The sequence below is a fragment of the Apteryx mantelli genome, chromosome 9 (genome assembly GCF_036417845.1).
Source record: "Apteryx mantelli isolate bAptMan1 chromosome 9, bAptMan1.hap1, whole genome shotgun sequence".
NCBI classification, from domain to species: Eukaryota; Metazoa; Chordata; class Aves; order Apterygiformes; family Apterygidae; genus Apteryx; species Apteryx mantelli.
In genome coordinates this window covers 3,890,375-3,903,580 of record NC_089986.1, presented here as the reverse complement: position 1 = coordinate 3,903,580, position 13,206 = coordinate 3,890,375, and positions in this window count along the sequence as shown.

Sequence of the window (13,206 nt, the reverse complement as noted above, 5' to 3'; positions counted from 1 at the left end):
TCAGGTCCCCGAGAGCAATACGGGAATCGCGGACGGGCTTCCCTGTGTCGCGGCGTGGACGTGACCGGCGGGGGAGCGCTGGTGCCCTCCGAGGAGGGAAACCGCTGTACAACTGCTAAAAGTCATTGACGTTTGCAACGACCGCCAGAAAGCTCGAGCCCGGCGGCGGCGGCGGTGGGAGCCGCGCGCCACCCTCCCGATTGCCGCAGCAGGGCCGGGGCGACGCGCCGCTGAGACGGCATGCTGGCAGCACAACTGCGTCACGTTTGCCCGGTAATGAAAGACCTGGGGCGATCCAGTCCGAGCTCTTTCCTGGGGAAGCGTGCCAGCGCTGCTCCCAGGCCAATTACCGCTTCCGCAAAGTGCTCCGAATCTGTCAACAAGAAGAAGCGTGAACTGCCGTATAACAGCACCGCTAAGAAGGTGACCCGGTTGATACGAGGGGAGAGGTGCTTCTTGCAACGGGAGCAACGAGAGCTGGCTGCCCGACAGACAGACAGACAGACAGCCCGCAGCTCCAACGCATGGCGACGCCATGCAGTTATGTGTACATGCAGAAAAGTTTCTACGTTTTTTTTAAAAGCTTACAATTTCCGTAAACGAATGCCTATTCCTATACATCAGTGTTACAAACACTTTGCAAGCTACCGTAGGAAGGTTCAAATAACTGTCTGTCTTACTGCTGGCCACATGACGATGGACAGTTAATACATTTTCAGCTACCAGAAGTAATGACGTCTCAATGTACATGGATTTTTTTTTTTTTAAAAAACAAAAGTTAACAAGGGAAATCACTGAAATAAAAGGTTGCAATCAATTTTTCCTAATAATCCAATGTCTGTATCTTCCTCAGATATTCAATATTATCGCTGGGTAGACAGTCTGCATAACAAGAAGAAATGAGAAAGCTTTTTTGCAATGTTTGTTTGGACTCAGTGTCATAAGGGTCAGACTTGAGAAAGCACCACCTGTCTTCTCAGGAGCGCAGAAAGGCTTCTTGCTGCATGCTAGGTAATTTCTTTTCTTCAGATGTATGTGCTGCAATTAAATGGAGTATGACGTTGCCTCGTCCCCTTGAGGGTTGCTGGCAGGCGTCCAGCCAGTGCAAGTGCTTTGGCTGTGCTCGGCTCCTCCGAGGGGTTTGCAACTGAGGCCGCCCGGGTTTAGCTCTTCTGCAAAATAGCTCTGAACTGCAGCGGCTGAAAACTATCCCAGATGGTCCGTCCGCCCCGAGCTGGGGCTCCTGCCTGCGTCTCAGGCCTGAGCGCTGACCCACCTCTGCTGTAGCCGTGTAATTGCAAGCGTTATTCCGAGGAGCTTTCGAGCAGAGCAGAATTATAATGAAAACCTCAGCATGCACGTCGTATTTCACGGGGTGCAGTTTGGTAAGATGTTATACTGGAAAGGGAGACAAAATTTTATAATCGCATGAACTAAAACTACAGGATTGATGGTGACTGTCAACCTAATTATGAGAATGAATCATGTCTGGCTCTTTATTAGTCAAAGTAATTCATTATTTGCTTAAAAATAACATTAAATTTTAACCAATAAAACCATTTATTGAAGGCTGGTCTTAGGGGGGTTTTTTAGTCTGAATGTCATCCCTGTTAAGAAAACTTAAAAGAAAAAAGTCAGAAAATCATCTTAGTCATAATAAACCATCTTTCCTCATTTAAATAAATAGAAAACAGAGGCATTATCTGAGGTATAGATGTATCATTTATTTATACCATTTATGCAATGAAATATTACAGCTTCTCAGCAAGGGCCCCAGAGGAACTGCAATTAAATAAAACATTACTTTTTACTAAAAACTTGGCCTTATTTAAAGGTGAAAAAATATCTGAAGGCACTAAGTCTCCCCATATTCTTTCCACTTACATATTTAAGCCTTATCACTATGCCAGTAATGGTTTCTACCCAAGAGAGGCTCATCCTGGAGATGCTCCTGTGACCCCAGAAGCGTTTGCATGTGGCCGCCCAGGAACGGAGGTCCCCTGATGGAGAGGGAAGTGACACAGTGGAAATATCTCAGTGCAGATTCATACAATCACTTTGCCACCATGTCAGGAGAAGGTGTTTTTGGCAACTGAATGCTACCAGGCACCCCACCAGAGCAAAAACCCCACTTCAGGACATGGCTTTGCCTCACCTCCAGCTTTTCTTGCTGATTCTGCAAGAAGAGATGAACAAAATATGTCCAAGAAGATCTGGAGTGGGGCCAGGAAAGTCACATCAGCCTGGCTGGAGGCAGAAGAGGAAAATAATAGAAGGGAAGGACAAGGAAAGCAAATCAAAAAGCAATCAGAAAATTTGCCGTTCCTTCCAAACCTGGTCCATCCAGATTGCCCTGCAATGGTAGTGTCCTGCTGCTAAGGAAACAAAGGCTCAGAGAGATACGCAGAGTTTTTTTCAGTTAAACTGAGAAAAAAGACCAGAAAGAAGGGAAAAGAAAGAAGAGGGAAAGGATTACACATGGAGACTAAAGGCCAGAATCGAGGTCCATTATTGAGCTCAGTGTCCAGGAACGGACTTTGACTCAATTTGCGATCACCTACATGGTCACTTCACTTAGAAACATGCCGACACTATTCAATTGCTCATCAGACTGTAAATAAGCCATGCCTCCAAATAAGTTAAATGTCTTAAAAACTGAACTCTGTAGATTTTGTTAGTGATTGAACAGCTCTGGATGTTTCTAAGCAAAAAATCAATAGAGAGATTAGCTGCAACAGTTTGCCAAGAGATTATGGGCAAGACGTCCATTGAAAGGCTATAGCCTATGTATGCAGAGACTTACCGCTGCCCTTTGGGTTTGGGAGCAGGCACATACGAGCTGATTCCCTCCGCCAGGGCATCTCGATAAATGACATCGATCCCCAGCTCTCTCAGGGCACAGCTCATCATCCGACAGGGCCGTGGTGATGATTAGCGGTGGCGGTGCCCAGGCATGGCTCACACAGCGGGACATTAAGGCAGCGTTTGTCCAAGTCAGCAGCTTACCCCTGTGATTTCAATCAGCTGGGATGTCATCGCTGCCATCGGTGCTTTGGACAGGGCTGCGTCCGTGGCTCCAACTCCTGCTCCGTGTTGGAGCAGCTCCCTTCAGTTTGCTCACGTCAGTGCAAGCGCACCCAACGAGCCGGTCCCGTGGCGCTCGCTGCCACCTGAAGCAGGTGGCTGATTTTTATCCAGGTTGCTACAACCAGTCCTTAGACAGTCCAAAGATTGTCCTTGTAGATGAAACAGAGCTATCCGGCCCAGACACGAGGAAAATTCGTAAATCTGAAGACACAGACTGATGCGTTTGTCCACACAGGTCAAGATCCCATTCCCAAGCTCCCGTTTCCAGCAGCAACGAGAAGTCTGGTATCAGCCTTCACCTGATGAGTTTGCTGCGAATTTCAAAGAATAAAATTCATGAGAATTATTTGAGAAACACACTGGTGAGACTGAGTTTTTACAAAGACGAATCACTTGTACCTTTGGATCTGAACGGACCTGCAGTCTCCGCACCACAATATCGCTAAGGGGCTAAAGGATATTAGTGTCCTTCCGTTGCAAGCACTTGCACAGCTCCTACGTGAAATAAACATCCACAGACGGAAGAAGTTACAGCCCACCATTCAGTTCGATTTAAGAATTAATATTTTTCTTTCACTTTTGTGACAGTCAGTGGCCAGCATTAGGAACTAAAATCCACTAGGTATTTTCAAAGTATATTTCAGGTGTTTAATATATTTCTAAGCAGTTTACAACAATTCTCTTATTTTCAGATGCTCCTGAATATTTTTAATGATCTCATTAATGGCTGGTCAGGTATCTGCCTTTCCACGAATAGTTTTGCACACCTCTAATCATATTACTTCAGACATTCCCTTTTTGTATTGTTCTGTGAAGGCTAATGAGACTTCACCTCTGAAGCATAATGATCTGATTCTACAGAAACTGAGGATCCGTTGTGCTGACAAATTTGAATGCAACAGCAAGACACTGAAGATAATTATTTGCAAATGTGTCTGAACTTCTGAAATTAAATTTAAAACATGTCCACAATAATATAAGAAAAGATCATTACGATGCAAAGTTGGAGCTTATGCACTGTTTTTCCTCTTGCAGAATCCCCTCTGCTATAATCACGGTTATCCTGGGCCTTGATCTCTCCGGTGGGGTGGCAGAGGGGACAAATAGCCTTTTCCAGCTGGATCACCACCTCTTCTCCAGTCAGCTCTGTTGTGTCCGCAAGTCTGATGGCTAGTTAGGGCTGTAAATTAGATTAACTGGTGATGTCAGTCCAGTTGCTGGTGGACAAGTATCCGTGGAATAACTGACAGTCTCAGCAAGGATATCAAGCAGTCAGGGAGACTGAAATATTTCCTTACCTTGAAAAGAAGCAATGAAATAGTAAAAAGGAGGCTTGATTTGCTGTGATCAAAACAATAATGCTGGGCCTTGCTTTTCTGCTTTCCCATTCCTCTAACTACAAACAGAACAAATGGAGTGTTTTTAAATTAAATTAAATATCCAAACCTAAATTAAATGAAAAACTTAACCTAAACTAAAAGCTGGGCCAAATTAAACATCCCTACTTTGACAGCAATAAAAACAACATCTGATGCAGGATAGGTCCTATATGTGGCACTTAAAGTCATTTTGAGCACAATTCATCCGTGGAAAAGTATATATAAATTACTAATAACCAGTTTAATGCAATTAAGTTCCAATTTTCATAAAGTAACAATTATATTCGGGGAACTGAAAACATAGTTTGTAAACTGGCTCAATGTGAAAACCGACTGTTAAAGCCTAGGTGGCATTCTGCTGTCTCTGTTTCTCTCAGTGACAAACAGCTTTTACTCAAATGTCACCGTTACCCTTAGCACTTAGCACATATTTAAAATAAAACATAAGAACATCACTGATCCCTTATTTATGCTCATAAGACACTTCTCTGTTGTTAACTGTAACAGAACTGGACCTTATTTCAGATTTCCCAGAAACTACTTCAAGATGGGGAATTCCTAAGAATATTTCTAAAAATACTTTGCATTAGATAGAGAAAATTAATTAATGTATCTGCCAGACTTCTTGCCCTTGGTGAAATCCTTTTGAGTTTATAGTTATCACTAACATTTATTGTAAAAAACCCTGGGTAAAATGAAGATATCAAATTAAAAATGCCCAGATAGCATACCCATAACTCTGTGTGGTACCTGGACTAGCACCTTAGCCCAGACAAGAAGGGCATTGCCCACAAGTACCAACGCATTGCACAAGTCTCTGATGAGTTATGCACATATACTTTTATTTCACCATTTTATTTCTTCTTCAGTCTCTGGGCAGGCCATAATTTAATCATTGTGATTTGAACCTGCTGTGCTTGCCTGAATGAGTTTCATTCTGCCTTTTCTCACCTCTTCTTGCAATGAAGGACGTATTTATATGCACAAAAAAGCGTTGTGCAACTGGCTCATTAAGGACGTGCATCTATCTTTTGTAGGTACTCACTACTTCTCTGTTTTTATCAGGGATTCTGGATGTGAAATTTTGTGACAAGAATCGGCAGCTGCTGAGGATATAAAAAGTGAAGTATCTGGCTCCACTGTAATATTTAAGAGTGTGTTTTCTGTTCCCTAGTCCACTCGCTCTCCAGGGATCCGTAAACTCCACAAATTAACTCTACAACGTGGTGTGCCGCATCAGGGTTTCGCTTTGTTTTCAGCATTTAAAGCAACGTCCTGAGGTTCTGCTTAATGAATTCAGACTTCCAAGGAAAGCAGCTCTCCGCTCATACCCCACCGGCGCCTCTTTTCAGCAAACTCCAGACTCCGTAAGACATCAAAGGCGAGGCGGCTCGGCACAGAAGCGAGGTGCTGTCGCAAGGTTAAATGGGGTTAACTGGCTCCCCGGTATGCTAATCCTCTCCAAGGTTTTCAGTCCACTCTGTAGATAACAGGCACTTGAACAAGAGGAAATAGCAAAAGGGAACACAAACGCTTCACCCCCTTGCGTCCCATTCCACTGCCTGCTGCAAAACACCGTGGTGGCTTTGCCTGGATGTAGTCCTGCCTTCTCTAGACCCGCACGGAAGCTCAAAACGCAGCCCCTCAAATCTCGGGTCCAACTGTCTAAGGCTAAGGAGGACGTTTCACATGCGAGAAGCACCAAGTTTTGACTTGATTTGAATCTACGGATATTAAATGATAGCAATTAGCTGATACAGTGCAAGACCAGCTTACGTTTTCCCTGGCTTGGCAGATCAGACTTTGGGCTGGTGCCTCCACTGCGCGCCGCCCTCCAGCACTGGACACGGCTAAGTCTGAAACCGGGTCCATAAATGCCCGAGCAAAAGTGCCGTGGGCAGAAGGTCCCGGCGGTGTGGCCAATGCTTCCGGCCCTGGAGCTGGGGGGTGTTGACCCATACGTGGCTCCTGGAGAGCCAGCTTGGAGGCTGCTGTGCGATCCTGCGTTCCCGAGGAGCTCCATCCCCGGCGGCCCCGTGGCTGTGCGAGGCCCCTGTCGCGCTGCGGCGACCTACTTTCCTATTCTGGCTTGGCAAAGTGCAAAATAAAACAAAACGAAAAAAAGCAACCAAACCCTTCGACAACAAAACCACAGCAAAGAAACAAGCAACTACTTTCTAACTGGCTCTTTAACATTCTTAAGCTGTTACGGAAAAATAAATAAGTCTCAACGACTGTAATTCATTCTTAAATACCTGAGGCAATACAATATGCATTTTTTGTATGTTGGATTTTTCTTCAAATAGCTTTGTAATAGTCTTATCCAAAAGATGGACTGCAAATGCCATTTTTTGGCATAAGATACTTTTCTCTATTGTAAACAAAGATTTAAGAAACAAAGATGTCATTTTAAGATCTACAGCAAATAGGACTTATATTTGGATATTTACATTTGAATATTAGGGATTTTAAATAATCTGTCTGTGAAAGACAAATAAATCAAGCCTTCAGAACAGCGAGAGCATAGTTTTAATCATGTTTTCTGAGAGAAAAAATGTAAATTCTAAAAGGTAGGCAATGACTTATATTCTCTGAAGGGCCATCATAGTTGTGGGGTAAGAAGGTCTAGTCTGAAAAGTATTGAAAAAAGTTTAAAATACCTGGAGAATAAAAAGTACCAGGGGAACGGAAGGCTTTTGGCACGGCATAGCCCCCAGGGGAAAGGATGCTACAGTCATCTGGACGGGTCCCGTATCTCAGGGCAGGCCTTCACCGGGAGATAGGGGTGTCTCTGCTGGCGGAGACCTGAGCCAGCCGGCCCGCTGTATGTCTAGCAGGAGCTGTTAGGGTGATACCAGCTTACATACATAGCCCTGAACCATTAATAAACACTTCCATTAATTTTTTATAATTCAGAAATCTCTGTGATGTGCTGCTTTGTGAAGCCCTAACTTCCAAGAGATGCAATTATCAGTTATCACCTAATGACAAAATTCAAAATATTTTGAACACATAGGCACAGCAAAGTGAAACTATAAACAAAAAAAGATTCTCTTGTTTGAAGGGAAAACAATCCTGCGATCCAACAACTTGCTTCAACTGACAAGTTACTTCTCTGCAAAAGGCCTAATTCCCATGCCTCACAAAACAGCAGTGTGGGACTTCACTGTTTTTAGTGCCTTTGCATAATCTAAGTGGCTTTGCATCAGTCCCTGGAAAACCATGCCCACAGGGTGATGCAACAGCAATATTTTTAATCACAGGACACCTGGATTATCTTTGCACAGTAGCATTTCCATACTGTCTTAATGCTGAGCAGAACAACAGGGGCGATTTTTTCAATGATTTTTTCAATTACAGAATCGACGTCTATTCTTCGGTGTGAGTGATGCGCTTTGTCATCGCTGGTTGGTATTCTGTGCCAGTTCTCATCGCACCACCAGAGTACTTGGTTATTTAAGATGAGTGTATTGATAACGATGCCCTTCCTCCTTGGGAAGTCCCTGTTTTGCAGAGTGGAAGCGGAAGTCTTACTGACAGCGAAGAGCCCAGCTCGTGCGGCGACACCAGCACAGCCTTCCTAGGGTAGGTGCTCGTTAATCACACCAATGGTTATTCTGGTAATCATTAATTTGTTTGAAGAGTGAAGTCAACTGTGCTGGCAAAAGAACTTTTTGGTGGTATTCTGGGATTGCCTTAAGACTTGACCATCGTAGCTATGTCCTGAAAATGATTATATCCCTTGAGATACCTGGCAAAGCTTCTTGCAGTCAGAACCAGCCCGAGACTTTCAAGATCACTGTGAACTCTAGGTCAGAGTCCCTCCCAAAATTAGACAGCTTAGGTCCCAGCTCATCAGCACAACCCCAAGGGTATATTCATATGGAGCGATTTCAGGAAATACAGGACAAAGAAAGTACGCAAAAACTAGAATATCTCCAATGCCCTCAGTTGTGATAACAGAAGCAGATGTAAAAGCATTGAGAAAATCCTACCTCAGAGGAATCCATCATCTTCCAAGAGAAACAATACCCAGTAATCAGAAAACTTGTTTGACATTATTCTGTGAAGAAAAGGACATTTACAAAGGGATTCATGGGAATTAGAACAGAAATCCAAAAAATAAATGGGATTTGATGATGCAGCTCCCACACATAACTAACAAAATTGTCCCCCAGTTTAAGTATTAATATATTAGTAGAATACATTACAGCAGGACATACGGCAGATCATCTATAATCTGTATAAATACAGTGCCAGGAGGTCTATTCATGGACTAGGGATACCTTGGACTGATACCCTGCAAGCACCTTACCCTTGCCCAGAGAATTGCCTAAGTAGAAGCAGGAAAGATAACACTGAAGGAGTACACCGAAACAGCCTGGTAAGCAAGTGGCCATAGTACATCAGCTTCCCAACCCCTCTTTTATATATAATTATTATAGCAAGAAGGTTTCTAAGAGATTTGAAAGAAGACAGTGAAGTAGCATGAGCACAGAACAGCATGACTGAATTCGTGCTTGAATATTTATTAGTTATATATTGGAGATGTCCTGGTGTGATCGGAGCAGGAGTCAGACTCAGGAAGTTGAATGAGAAATAATAAGTACGCTTGTCTATAAGCCGTTAATAGCATTGGAAATGAATAAATCTGTTTCTGAAACAATTGAAAATCTATCAATTGCAACTCATAGAGATAGATGACATGCTCCAAGAAATGGACTAGGAAAGTCATCTTTAGCAGTTTTTTGAGTGGGTAAGATAGCTCTTGTCAAGGTTAGAGAAAAAAAATGCTATTATTAGTTGGGATGAAAGATGAGAAGTAGGCAAGACTTATACGTGGAGGTGTATTTAAATACATAATACAGAAACCATGAAAGCATAGCCTAAATATTAGATAGTTTTTGATTAATGTCTCTTTTTTCTGTGCCTCCATCTTTACATTTAGTTTATAAATTAAAATTTTAACAGCAGATTCTGCCATTCACAGACACAGACGTTTTGTTGAACTTTAGCCTGCAAGAAATACCTGCAAGCTGGACGTGTTCCAACATCCTTTTAATGCATATCCAGTACTCCCTGAAAGCATTGGGAGTTCTTCCATTGATTTCAATATTCTTTGGATCAGGCCCATGGGATTGAAAGATAAATGCATTAAATACCCTAGAATGAACGGTTAAAAAGGGAATGCATTAAGATTAATGTATTAGTAATTATTGTTTCTACAGTGACAACAAAGAACAAGTGGGATAACAGATTACTACTCAAGATAATATATCCTGAAAATACATCACTTGAAAATGGCTGCATTGTTTTAAATTACATGGGGATCTTTTTCCATTCATATTATACTTTTCAGGAAAGTGAATATACTATGAAAGCCTCAGAAAGAGACACTTGTTACTGTCATAGACAGCTATTCTTAACATAATGTGGAGTGCATAACTTGCTAAAGTGCAGTACCTGATGTGGAGCATATTTAAGTATTAGCATCATCTATTAAATCAGTTTTGGTCTATACCTATTGTTATCTTAGAAGTAATAGGAGAATAATATAATTAATCTTGTAAGTTATACTCAACACTTTGATTTAAAGGAGAGTTTTATAATATTTATATGATTTTGTTCTGTTCAGAGAAGAGAACTGATGACTGCTTGTCTCAATAAGGGATGGGTACACTTAAAATACAGCAATACTATTTTATAAATGCTTCCAGGAACTAGAATTGCCATAATGAGGCAACACGGTCACAGATTTTAATGGAGGAGCTTCTACTAACAGATCCTTCTTTTAAATATTATTACCTTAGTTCTAACATTTAGTTCCAACATTGACCATCTTCTATAAGAAAGTTAGTCTCCAGCTCTTCAATCTAATTTGTCCAAGTGTAATAACTCCCCCCCGCCCAACTTTTATTGTCCGTATATTTATCCTGTGGAATCCAGATATTTGCTGATCAATGAGAAAATGGCCAGATCACTAAATCCTCCATTTTCTTTGTTTGTCAATGACTTTTAAGATAAAGAGGCCTGTCCTCCTTTACCATACGTGTATGCAATTCTGCTGATTAAATGTCTTCGTATGTAATTAAAGCTTCGCAATGATATAGCCCCCTGAGTTCAGTTCTAATCAATATTCGGGGACTTTCAGCAGCTTTTTCCCCCCAGACGGCAGCAGCCTGTTTTTTCCCTTAGTTCGAGCGGGTTCATTAGGGAGCCAGCTAGGAGCTTTAACTGAGGCAATTACAATGGTACCGCTTCAAAGATGTGACAAGCGTACGGGTCTCACGGGAGTTTCTCTCTCTCTCTCTCTCTCTCTATCCCAAAATGTGAACCGTGTATTTTTTTTATTAATTTTTGGGGGGAGGAGTGGGTGCGGGAGAGGGCACCTGCATTACCCACCTCTGCAGAAGACTCCCTGGGGAGAGCAGCTGGGGAAGACCTGCAGAGCAATGATATTTTCTTCTGTATTTCCCATGGTCCTTCTCACTTTTTAGCTAATAGCACTGAGGGAGGGCAGTTAAAAAAAAAAAAAACAGACTTTTTCCATATTGTTTAAACATTTTCTTCACATACCCCCCAGTTACCATTCAGATGTGCCCCAAAGTATAATCCAAGTGTTGCATCCCAAGGCAAAGGCATGATCTATCTACCACTCATTATAACCCTGAGTTTAAATCAGACATTTAACTGTTCATGTTCAACTCAATTTTTAAAATGTGGAAGCCTAAATCATGGTGTTCTCATCACTCAGACTCTTATTCAAGACAACTGCTTTCAATAAATATTTATGTACCCTTGTACATACAAAAATATCCCATCTCAGTCAACCAAGATTAAACATTAGTTTTCTGCTAGTGATGTTATTTTTTAGTCCTAAGCACAAATCTTAATTGCACCCATGTAATTCCACTATCTATATTATGGTTATAGGGGTTGAGAAGTAACAAAAATTCAATTACTCTTTTTTGATGTGTGGCAACGGACAATTTTGTTCGTTTGATGTTTTTCCACTGTTTATTTAAAAAACCCTCACCATTATTAGAACTTTGATTACAGGCAATCACTCCCCTTTATTAATAAGACTGTGCACTCGGTGGACAGACTGAATACTTCTCTACCCCTTCACCCATCTATTGTTTGCCTGACGGAGGCAGCCTGAGTAGATACTTCCTCAACTGCAGCACAACCACCACCCAGCATTAGACTGGATTTTATGAGAGCCTGGGAGGGCTCATTCTCAGCACAATAAACAAAATAATTACGGCAACGCTTCCAGGGTTTTTTTCTTTCTTTCTTTCTTTTTTTTTTTGAAATATGTATTTGCATGATTATGAGTATTTCTCCAAATTGGAGTACAGAAAGCATTATACTTCATGCTCTTCTGCGAGCATGTTCTGGTCTTCATTTTACTTCAGTTTTCAAAGAAATAGCATGTCAAGGTTCTGATATAAAGCATTTCTACGAGGTTATAGATTAAGAAACAATTCACCGAATGATGATTCCTCAAATAATTCCATTCAGGCTCGACACATGCACATAATGAATCTGCAGCTGACAATCTGCCCAAAACACAAAAATAATCCTCAGTTCTTCCTCCGAATCCTCTTACAAGTAAAGCTGCAGCACTGGTGCAGCTTGCTTTCAAACATCCAACCTAAATTAAACACCAGTTCCCCACATAAGCTTAACCTCGCTCGTCACCGCCTCACCAGGAGTCCGTGAAGTATCGGTGCCCTCAACAGCAAGCTCCTCTCTGTCCATCTGTCTGCAGCTGTGGCAGTGATTGGAGTAATACTACTACAGCAGCTTGGAGTAATACTACTACAGGTAAATACCACAGCTATAAATTCGAAAGAAGAAAGAAAAAGTTAGGTCAGAGTTTCCAGACTCTACCTTCTCGTGCTTCAGACCGGCATTAAAGCTCCCGTGCTCTTGCCATGGTGTTTCAGCCGCCTCTGTTCAATAAGAATCTATATTTTCTTGTTTTGCACAGAAATCATTAACATCATAGAAGACTCCAGCCTGGAGCAGCAATCCATCAAGAACAAGCTTAAAGTAGGGATAAAATTACACGTGCTGCTTGTAATCTATATGCCACCCTACCATCAAGGCACCACTTTTAACAGCAAAGCAGACCACAAGTTCATTTGCTCTCCGTGTAAAGCAGGTGGCACAAATCTGTCCTCGGTGACCTGGCACCATCCCCTGGGATAAAGGGAACTTTGAAAACATGCATAGCACTTAGGTAAAAGAAAGGTTAGCCCAGTCTTGCAGGGAGAAATTCTACCTACCAGCCAATGAAGAACGCCCCGGCCGGGCCAGAGCTCCCACTGAGGTGCGCAGGGATGGATTTATCCTGGCAACATGGGAATGACTGCTTGCATGGCAAAGGCAACGGATCCAGGGAAAGAACAGCACAGCATTTGCCCATTCCACGTTCACCCATCTCTGTTTGGAGAAATCAAAGAGCTGGTCTTGGTCAGACTCACAAGTATGACACTGTAAGATCTTAAATTATTTGCCCTGACTTAGCAGTGGATAAAACATACCTAGCGTTGGTATCCAAAATAAGTTTTGACCACGTTTCCATCAGCGAGCATTGCAACATGACAGAAGCAGATCAGTGGAGTGAACCAGTGGTACTGAGAGCCCAGGACCCATTTTGGCTCTTTTATGTTCATGTGGCTCTAATTGGTCCCATGGATGGAGCAGCAAGTAGTGGTTGGGTCCACTCCTC